Genomic DNA, 11,446 nt, shown 5'->3' with positions numbered 1-11,446 from the left:
AGGATGAAACATGCAGAATTATTAGATCTCAATCTTTATAAAACATTTATAATTAAAAAACCAAGACGAGCGAAAATTTTAAAAGGTATATTTAATAGACTGTGAGTAAAAAACCTAACAAAATATTGACAAAAGCCACAACAAAGAATAAATTCATACTTTCCAACGGCCCCCCTTGCGAGATTAGCTATCCCTGTAGCGCCAGTTATTCATCCTAATTTTAGAATAAGCGACCTCATTAATCAGGTATCGAAGGATTGGATGTTGGTCTATTGGAGAACAATGTCAATCTTGATGACATACCACTTATAAGGAGTTTGACCGTAAGCTCTACTCATCACCGTGATACATTCTGCTGGAACTACGTAAGGAATGACCAATACACGGTTAAATCTTGATGGAGCGGAAGCAACGATAAACAGCTCAACCAAGGGGTTATGGAACCACGCTTGGGACCTGCCAGCTCAACCAAGAGATTCTAGGGAATCCTCTCTTGGGACCTGCTTCTTGATTGATGAATCTAATCAAATCAATACAAGGGATAGAGAATATCATTCTCCCAAAAGCCAAAGCTTTTTTATTAATCAAATCAAACTGAATACAACTTTAGGCTTAGATGCCTATTTATAATAAATCCTTAAATCTATGAAAGCCCTAATTTTAATTAAAATAGGAAAACTACAAAAATATAGAAAATACAATAAGAAGTAATTATCTATGTAAACTAATGAATAATAAAGATATTCGGATAATTTCCGAATATCTTGCTGCATCAGGTCTCGTCGTCCAAGAAAGATTCGTCCTCGAATCTTCAACCGTTTTTTCCACATAGGATGCTGCACAAAATCTTCACAAGTCGAATCTGCACAAAATTCGCATGAGCCGGATTCTTCATAGAACTGTTTTTTGCACGAAGATTGCACGAGCCTGATTATGCTTGAAGTCTTCTGCATAAACGAGATTTCGCCCTATTTTTGCACAGACTAAATTATCAAAATCGTTTTCTTCATAAACATCATATATTGGATCTCCACAAATCTCTTTGTAGATCTCATCATCTTCATAAACGTCGTAGATTGGATCACCATAGATCTCTCGATAGATCTCATGGTATTCTCTCTCGACAAAAGGACTTTCGTCCACGAAAGGATAGAGATTGCAACTGCTAATCAACATGACATCCAGAATCGTTCTTTGATTAAGAAACCAAAGAGACGCTCTGATACCACCTGATGGAGCCGAAGCATTTGCACGTAATCCAGAATCATTCTTTGATTCATAAAACCGAATCTTCTGACTTTCTCTGAAATTTGCACGTAACTCGTCCTGCACGGATCCTGTCCCGCCCGAATTTTGCATGAATCTCGTCTTGCCCGATATTTGCACAGACGAAATTTGCAAAAGAATCTTCACCGAAAATGAAGTCGACAACGTGGACATCATCTTCATAGACATCGTAGATCGGATCACCATAGATCTCATAGTTTTCTTCTCTCTCAACAAAGGGACTTTCGTCCTGGATGGAATAGATGTTCGCACTCACCATGACATCCAGAATCGTTCTTCTATTAAGAAACCAAAGAGACGCAGCTCTGATACCACCTGATGGAGCGGAAGCAGCGATAAACAGCTCAACCAAGGGGTTATGGAACCACGCTTGGGACTTGCCAGCTCAACCAAGGGATTCTAGGGAATCATCTCTTGGGACCTGCTTCTTGATTGATGAATTTAATCAAATCATTACAAGGGATAGAGAATACAATTCTCCCAAAAGCCAAACCTCTTTTATTAATCAAATCAAACTGAATACAACTTTAGGCTTAGATGCCTATTTATAATAAATCCGTAAATCTATGAAAGCCCTAATTTTAATTAAAATAGGAAAATTACTAAAATATAGAAAATACAATAAGAAGTAATTATATATGTAAACTAATGAATAATAAAGATATTTGATAATTTCCAAATATCTTGCTGCATCAGGTCTCGCCGGCCAAGAAAGATTCGTCCTTGGCTGAATCTTCAATAGATTTTTCCACATAGGATGCTGCACAAAATCTTCACAAGTCGAATCTGCTCAAAATTGGCACGAGCCAAATTCTTCATAGAACTGTTTTTGCACGAAAATTGCACGAGCCTGATTATGTTTGAAATCTTCTGCATAAACGAGATTTCGCCCTATTTTTGGACGGACTAAATTATCAAAATCATTTTTTCTTCATAAACATCATATATAGGATATCCACAAATCTCTTTGTAGATCTCATCATCTTCATAAACGTCATAGATTGGATCACCATATATCTCTCGATAGATCTCATGGTATTTTCTCTCGACAAAAGGACTTTCGTCCACGAAAGGATAGAGATTGCAACTGCTAATCAACATGTCATCCAGAATCGTTCTTTGATTAAGAAACCAAAGAGACGCTCTGATACCACCTGATGGAGCGGAAGCATTTGCACGTAATTAAATGTACGTAATCCAGAATCGTTCTTTGATTCAAAAAACCGAATCTTCTGACTTTCTACGAAATTTGCACGTAACTCGTCCTGCACGGATTTTGTCCCGCCCGAATTTTGCATGAATCTCGTCTTGCCCGATATTTTCACAGACGAAAACTGCAAAAGAATCTTCACTGAAACTGAAGTCGACAACGCGGACATCATCTTCATAGATATCGTAGATCAGATCACCATAGATCTCTCGATAGATCTCATAGTTTTCTTCTCTCTCAACAAAGGGACTTTCGTCCTGGATAGAATAGATGTTCGCACTCACCATGACATCCAGAATCGTTCTTCTATTAAGAAACCAAAGAGACGCAGGTCTGATACCACCTGATGGAGCGGAAGCAGCGATAAACAACTCAACCAAGGGGTTATGGAACCACGTTTGGGACCTGCCAGCACAACCAAGGGATTCTAGGGAATCATCTCTTGGGACCTGCTTCTTTATTGATGAATCTAATCAAATCAATACAAGGGATAGAGAATACAATTCTCCCAAAAGCCAAACCTCTTTTATTAATCAAATCAAACTGAATACAACTTTAGGCTTAGATGCCTATTTATAATAAATCCGTAAATCTATGAAAGCCCTAATTTTAATTAAAATAGGAAAACTACTAAAATATAGAAAATACAATAAGAAGTAATTATATATGTAAACTAATGAATACTAAATCTTGCTTCATCAGGTCTCGCCGGCCAAGAAATATTCGTCGTCGAATCTTCAATTGATTTTTCCACATAGGATGCTGCACAAAATCTTCACAAGTCGATTCTGCACAAAATTGGCACGAGCCGAATTCTTCATAGAACTGTTTTTGCACGAAAATTGCACGAGCCTGATTATGTTTGAAGTCTTCTGCATAAACGAGATTTTGCCCTATTTTTGCACGGACTAAATTATCAAAATCATTTTTTCTTCATAAACATCATATATTGGATATCCACAAATCTGTTTGTAGATCTCATCATCTTCATAAACGTCGTAGATTGGATCACCATAGATCTTTCAATAGATCTCATGGTATTCTATCTCGACAAAAGAACTTTCGTCCACGAAAGGATAGAGATTGCAACTGCTAATCAACATGACATCCAGAATCGTTCTTTGATTAAGAAACCAAAGAGACGCTCTGATACCACCTGATGGAGCGGAAGCATTTGCACGTAATCAAATGCACGTAATCCAGAATCGTTCTTTGATTCATAAAACCGAATCATCTGACTTTCTCCAAAATTTGCACATAACTCGTCCTGCACAGGCTTTGCACGGATCTTGTCCCGCCCGAATTTTGCATGAATCTCGTCTTGCCCGATATTTGCGCAGACGAAATTTGCAAAAGAATCTTCACCGAAAATGAAGTCGACAACTCGGACATCATCTTCATAGACATCGTAGATCGGATCACCATAGATCTCTCCATAGATCTCATAGCTTTCTTCTCTCTCAACAAAGGGACTTTCGTCCTGGATAGAATAGATGTTCGCACTCACCATGACATCCAGAATCGTTCTTCGATTAAGAAACCAAAGAGACGCAGCTCTGACACCACCTGATGGAGCGGAAGCAGCGATAAACAGCCTAACGAAGGGGTTATGGAACCACGCTTGGGACCTGACAGCTCAACCAAAGGATTCTAGGGTATCCTCTCTTGGGATCTGCTTCTTGATTGATGAATCTAATCAAATCAATACAAGGGATAGAGAATACAATTCTCCCAAAAGCCAAATCTCTTTTATTAATCAAATTAAACTGAATATAACTTTAGGCTTAGATGCCTATTTATAATAATTCCTTAAATCAATGAAAGCCCTAATTTTAATTAAAATAGGAAAACTACTAAAATATAGAAAATACAATAAGAAGTAATTATATATGTAAACTAATGAATAATAAAGATATTTGATAATTTCCAAATATCTTGCTGCATCAGGTCTCGCCGGCCAAAAAAGATTCGTCCTCGAATCTTCAATCGATTTTTCCACATAGGATGCTGCACAAAATCTTGACAAGTCGAATCTGCACAAAATTCGCACGAGCCGAATTCTTCATAGAATTGTTTTGCACGAAAATTGCACGAGCCTGATTATGTTTTAAGTCTTCTGCATAAACAAGATTTCGCCCTATTTTTGCACGGACTAAATTATCAAAATCATTTTCTTCATAAACATCACATATTGGATCTCCACAAATCTCTTTGTAGATCTCATGATCTTCATAAACATCGTAGATTGGATCACCATAGATCTCTTGATAGATCTCATGGTATTCTCTCTCGACAAATAGACTTTCGTCCACGAAAGGATAGAGATTGCAACTGCTAATCAACATGACATCCAAAATCGTTCTTTGATTAAGAAACCAAAGAGACGCTCTGATACCACCTGATGGAGCAGAAGCATTTGCACGTAATCAAATGCACGTAATCCAGAATCGTTCTTTGATTCATAAAACCGAATCTTCTGACTTTCTCCGAAATTTGCACGTAACTCGTCCTGCACGGGCTTTGCACGGATCTTGTCCCGCCCGAATTTTGCATAAATCTCGTCTTGCCCGATATTTGCACAGACGAAATTTGCAAAAGAATCTTCACCGAAAATGAAGTCGACAATGCGGACATCATCTTCATAGACATCGTAGATCGGATCACCATAGATCTCTCGATAGATCTCATAGTTTTCTTCTCTCTCAACAAAGGGACTTTCGTCCTGGATAGAATAGATGTTCGCACTCACCATGACATCCAGAATCGTTCTTCGATTAAGAAACCAAAGAGACGCAGCTCTGATACCACCTGATGGAGCGGAAGCAACGATAAACAGCTCAACCAAGGGGTTATGGAACCACGCTTGGGACCTGCCAGCTCAACCAAGGGATTCTAGGGAATCTTCTCTTGGGACCTGCTTCTTGATTGATGAATCTAATCAAATCAATACTAGGGATAGAGAATACAATTCTCCCAAAAGTCAAACCTCTTTTATTAATCAAATCAAACTGAATACAACTTTAGGCTTAGATGCCTATTTATATTAAATCCTTAAATCTATGAAAGCCCTAATTTTAATTAAAATAGGAAAACTACTAAAATATAGAAAATACAATAAGAAGTAATTATATATGTAAACTAATGAATAATAAAGATATTTGATAATTTCCAAATATCTTGTTGCATCAGGTCTCGCCGGCCAAGAAAGATTCGTCCTCGAATCTTCAATCGATTTTTCCACATGCTGCACAAAATCTTCACAAGTCGAATCTGCACAAAATCTTCACAAGCCGAATTCTTCACATAACTGTTTTGCACGAAAATTGCAGGAGCCTGAATATGTTTGAAGTCTTCTGCATAAACAAGATTTCGCCCTATTTTTGCACGGACTAAATTATCAAAATCATTTTCTTCATAAACATCATATATTGGATCTCCACAAATCTCTTTGTAGATCTCATCATCTTCATATATCATTCGGAGGTCAAGCACTTGGCACATTGTCATATATGGACCATTCGGTAAGTGTTTAAGAGACATTTATGTGTGTTTCAGAATGATATATGTATTGTTGTATCCCGGAGGTATACTATTGATTTGTAATTTTCTTTTCGGCTTCAGATCACTTGCAGCTAAAAATAGTACATTTTACGGATTTAAAGATAGCCCAGATGAGATCATGAAATGCAAATAGGTTAACTTGAATGCAGAATTCATTCAGCTTTTAAGAAACCATATACTTGGACTGTAATAATATATGGATATTTGCTAAAAACTTTGTCAAAGAATGAGATTCTACAAATTTTCATCATCATTTAGATCTTTGTGTTATAGACATTCCGGTATTCAAGCATGTGTATATAGCTGGACCTTCACTGCCGAATCTTTAGCTACAAGTTAATTTCTCTTTCGGTGACCATGAATGAACTTTATACAGTACATACATAACCTTTTATTGCAGAAACAGAACTGCAATTTTCTCCTAATTACACGATAACGTTATATATAGAAAGTCGAAACCTTATTCTACACCAACTACTCACACCATATGTCTATCTTAAGAGTCAGGGCTCAGGATTCATCTCATAAAACATACTTAAGAAAGTGGAGTAGCAAGAACAACATAACACTTTAAAAATATGCAAAAGTAACTATTAAGTAAACAGAATAGAATTATAAACAAATTTTAAATAAAACTTTTAAAAATAAATAATGAAATAAAATCAGTTGTTACTATAAGAAATAATTATATAATAAAATTACTGTAAATTCATATGCCAAAAATTAATCAATAACACTTACATTAAAATTACAATTAATTATCAAGTAACATAGTTAACATGGTGTCCAAATATAATAAAATACACAAAATTGATATTTTTATTGTAAATAATGATTGATATTTTAACATCTCTAAATAGTAAAAATTGGTTTTAATATTTTTAATATTTCTAAAAAAAAATGTGACCAATTTAAAATAGTTTAAACAAAAAATCAATAACAAAATATAGTACTTTTTACAGTAAAATAACTTGTAAAGTTAATGTAAATTCATATTCCAAAATTAATCAATAAAACTTACATTAAAATTATAATTAGTTATTCAGATAACGTAATTTTCTTAGTATCCCAATATAATAACATATACTCAAATAAATATCTATATTTCTAAATAGTAATGATTGATATTAGGATTTCATGATACCTACCTAATATAAGATAATTTTATGATAAAATTATTCTTTTTTTGGCATCGTCTAAAAAAAAAATTTCTAAGAGAATTCTAAGTAATGGATAAAACAATTCAATTCGAGTTACAATAGAGTAATCATACATAAAATAAGAATAATAAAAATCTACACTGTCAAAAATCCTGAACCTATGCATTTCAAACTATTTCAAGAATCGTATAATGCAATAAATAACAAAACTACAAAATAACAATTCAAACATAATATACAATCAAACCAAAAATAAATGTTAAAAAAAATTAACAAATACAAAAATTGCCAAGTACCATTTATTATGAAGTTATATGAAGATTAACAAATGTTTGTTGAAGTTATAATTACTATTGTGCTAATTGCCAAGTACCATTTATTTTAAAAATTCTAATCAGAAGTTACTTAGATTACATGATTTGTTTTATTTTCAAACATAATAGTAATACATTTAAGCCTCAAACAGATATGTATAACTTTAAATAGTAATGATCACTATTAAATTCTTGTGTAGTCTACCTGGCTTAAATATATTTCCAATTAGAATGAATCAAACTTCGCAACTTATTACTTACAACTTCATCATACTATGCACTTATTACTTATAACTTCATAAAATTCTTCGAGCAATTTTTAAAGACTAATTTTAACTATTACAGTAGTTAAACTGAAACACACATTAAAAGAAAAAAAAGATATAATCTCTTATAAAACTTTTAATAATTAATAAGTACAATTTTTAGAATAAATAGATAAATTGTTTTAGTAAAAATCATGAAAATTAATTTTAGTTTCAGTTAAAAATAAGTTAAACATATTAAGTAATTTTTATTGTTTATTTCCCGCCCGTAGGGCAGGCCTACCCTAGTCTAATATATAAAACACACAATAATACATATCCAAAATTTATAGACCTATCTTTGAAGGAGTGAAAGATGAGAACCATGTAATGAAAAATCTTTGAAAAAGAAGACAAATTAGTGAGAAGACATAAGAAAACGGAGAAGAAATGGATTTCAAATTTCTGACAAACTTCGGTCAATTGCAAAACTAACCTATTTATCAGAGAAGACTTCTCGATCTGAGAGAAAAATGATTTCATACCTTAAGCATGTAAGATTACTTGCTTAGATTCTCCAAGTACCCAGAACTTCACTACAAAAGCTACCAAGTCGTTAATGACCACGAATCATGAGCTTCAATGTCTCTATGAACCTTACAAAGCTTGGTATCAAAATCTTGGTTTATTGGATGAATTTGAAGAGAGAGTGAAATAGATGTAATTTGTGTGCATAAGTAATGTGATATGAAGAGTAAAAATCGAAACTTTGGTGCATTAAGAGCTTCAAATTGGTTGTTCATGGTGGTTAGTGTATTGATGACAATGATAATATTGTAAATACTTGGTGAAGATGAGGATGATAAGGTAAAAAAATCATTTTCAAAAAAGAAAGAAAAAATTGTAATGGCATTTTTGTGAATAACTCAATTCTCGTGGGATCGCCCCAAAAACGCGAGTTCCTTTTGGATTTCTTTCTTGATCAATGACAACTGCGGCATTGTCGTCATATTGTATTATCGTCCCATTCTTATGTTTGAGTTCTTTACAAGTTCATATAATTACAGCTCTGATCACTTCAGATCTTCCTTGATTACAGCAACAATAACGTCACCAATATGAGTATAGCGGCGATTACTAGCTCCTATTATTCCAATACACATCAATTTTCGAGCCCCGCCGCTGTCTGCTACATTCAAATAGGTTTGTGGTTGAATCATATTTTTGTATCTCTTCTTTTAGTTCAAAGGACGAAGTAAAAAAATATTGTTTGTCAAAAAAAACTTATAAATTTTTTATCCTTAAATGTTATTAGCTTTTTCATTCTATATTCCTATTCAGAAATAATGAATTGGGTTTTTATATAACACAAACTTCTAGGGTGAATAAGAAAAAAGAAAGTTTCAAAAAAAAACATGAGTTATTTTTGTGTTTGACTTAAAATTGTAAGTCATATTTGAAGAAAACCCATTTTATAAAATATATATATATTTTTTAATTTATACGATATTGTATTTAATTCTTATTTATAAATATATAAATTCTAGTAAACTTTGAGTTTTTGTTTGTTTTAGTTAAAAATCATTAAACTGGTAAAAAATAGTATTGCTTTACTTTTGTATTTGTTGATGCACATTTACAACTAATTTTATAATATATATGTATATATAATATGATATATAAGTTGATGTGAAAATATATTTGTAATCATATTTATTTTATTTTTTGTTAATGTGATATGAATATTAATTTAATGGTGGTGTATGAGTTATAAATTATTAATATATTTAATTTTTGCCAAAATAAATATTAATGAAATAAAATTACATTAATATTAACGAGCTAATATTCATTACCATATTAAAAAGGTGCCAAAAATATAAATACTTACAAGGAAAATTGTATATGTCATAATTAGGCATATGCGATGTAATCATTTTTCAGATCATTTTTTTATTAAGAGTGAATGTGGTGATACACATATAATTTTTAGAGGATTACTCTAATTAATAAATTAGATGTTAATAGTGGAACAAGTATTAAGCTCGACATAAGTGGTCAAGTGAGTATGAACTACCCATGTATTATGGATGGGGGACTGATGGGGCAATTTTTAGATAAGCGGCAAAAGTTATTCATTGTTATAAATAGAGAAGAGAGAAAGAGGAATTAGTGTGTATTATTCAATGAGTAATGAATCCTTTATATAGGATTACAATAGCTTGTGGACAAAGCCACTTGGAGAACAAGTAAAGTTTGGAGAACAAGTATATTTAAGATTTGCTATAATGGCATCACCATAATATTCATAACACTTCCTCTTTATGTCCATTATGCGCGTAAGATGCTGCCTCGTTAAAAACTTCACCAGAAAAACCCAATAGGAAAAACCATGGTTAAAGAAAAAAAAGTGCATCGTGCAATGACTTCCCCTCATGTGTACATACGTCGAGATCTTTGAAACAACGTAGTTCAATAAGATGAGTGAGCTTCTTGAAAGTAGCAGGGGTAGCGTTTTGGTGAATGAAACAACCAAATATTTACTCGAACGAACTTGTAGGAAACGAACTTCGCCATTTTTCAGTAGTGCATGAGTCTTCATGATCTGACCATTTCTTGGATTCTTTTTATCTCTAAAACTTTAGAACAATGATAGATTTTCATCTCCCAAATTGTAACATTCTCTTTGGGTGTCTATCTTTTGTGTGTTCTTTGTTGCTTCGTTAAAACCTTGTCATGGAAAACCCCAGTGGGATAAAAGCCATGATGAGGGAAAAGAGTACAACTACACATATTTCACATTTCTTCTCCGGAAAGCAATATCTTTAGGATATGCATTCCAATCAGAGAAATCTCCTTTTGAAATTGAGAATATTGTAATACTCTTTCCATTAGAGTATTCAAGGTCTATAGATTTCTGGTCCACAATTCTTATTTGATATAGACAATATTTTCTTGGTCTATTTGGACTTCAAACCAAACTTCTTACATACAATCGTCTAGACATTCGTCTCGTACATACGAATAACTCATTCGTAACTATGAAAGTTACTATTATGACTTTCTTTCTTGTCATATGAAATTACATCTTTTGGTTATGAAAAAGATTAGTAATTTGCTCAATAACACTTTAAATATGGTACTTCAAGACCAAACATATATGAGCATCTTAAATAAAATCCTTCAAGGATCTTTATGATAACATCGAATTTTATATCTCCGATTTGGAATACATAAAGACAAAATTGTATTGTCAAGAGCTTTCTTCCAAAATATAATTTTCTATAACTCTTTGGGAGTTTTTGATTATATTTAAATCAATGATTCTATTGATCTATAATCTCTTGATAAATATAAAGATATATTGATTAACTTCAAATATTTCATATATCCCATAAACATATTTCGATCGAATATGATTTTGATATCATCAATCCTTTAGGGATTCTATCTTTTAGGGATTCTATCTCTTAGGGACTATCAGTTTCCAGTGGGTTGTATAATTCAAGTTCTTCCTTTATTGTCAGACTAATAAGGAACATAAAAGTAGTTGCACCTACCACATAAGACTATGTCTCTTCACAACCAATTCCATATTGATCTTTCTTTGGTGCAATGACTCATTTCTATCCCACTTGTTTTACACCTTCTAGTGTATGGACTACTGGT

Source organism: Brassica oleracea, chromosome C9 (genome assembly GCF_000695525.1).
Source record: "Brassica oleracea var. oleracea cultivar TO1000 chromosome C9, BOL, whole genome shotgun sequence".
Classification (NCBI taxonomy): Eukaryota; Viridiplantae; Streptophyta; class Magnoliopsida; order Brassicales; family Brassicaceae; genus Brassica; species Brassica oleracea.
This window is presented reverse-complemented; position numbering follows the sequence as displayed.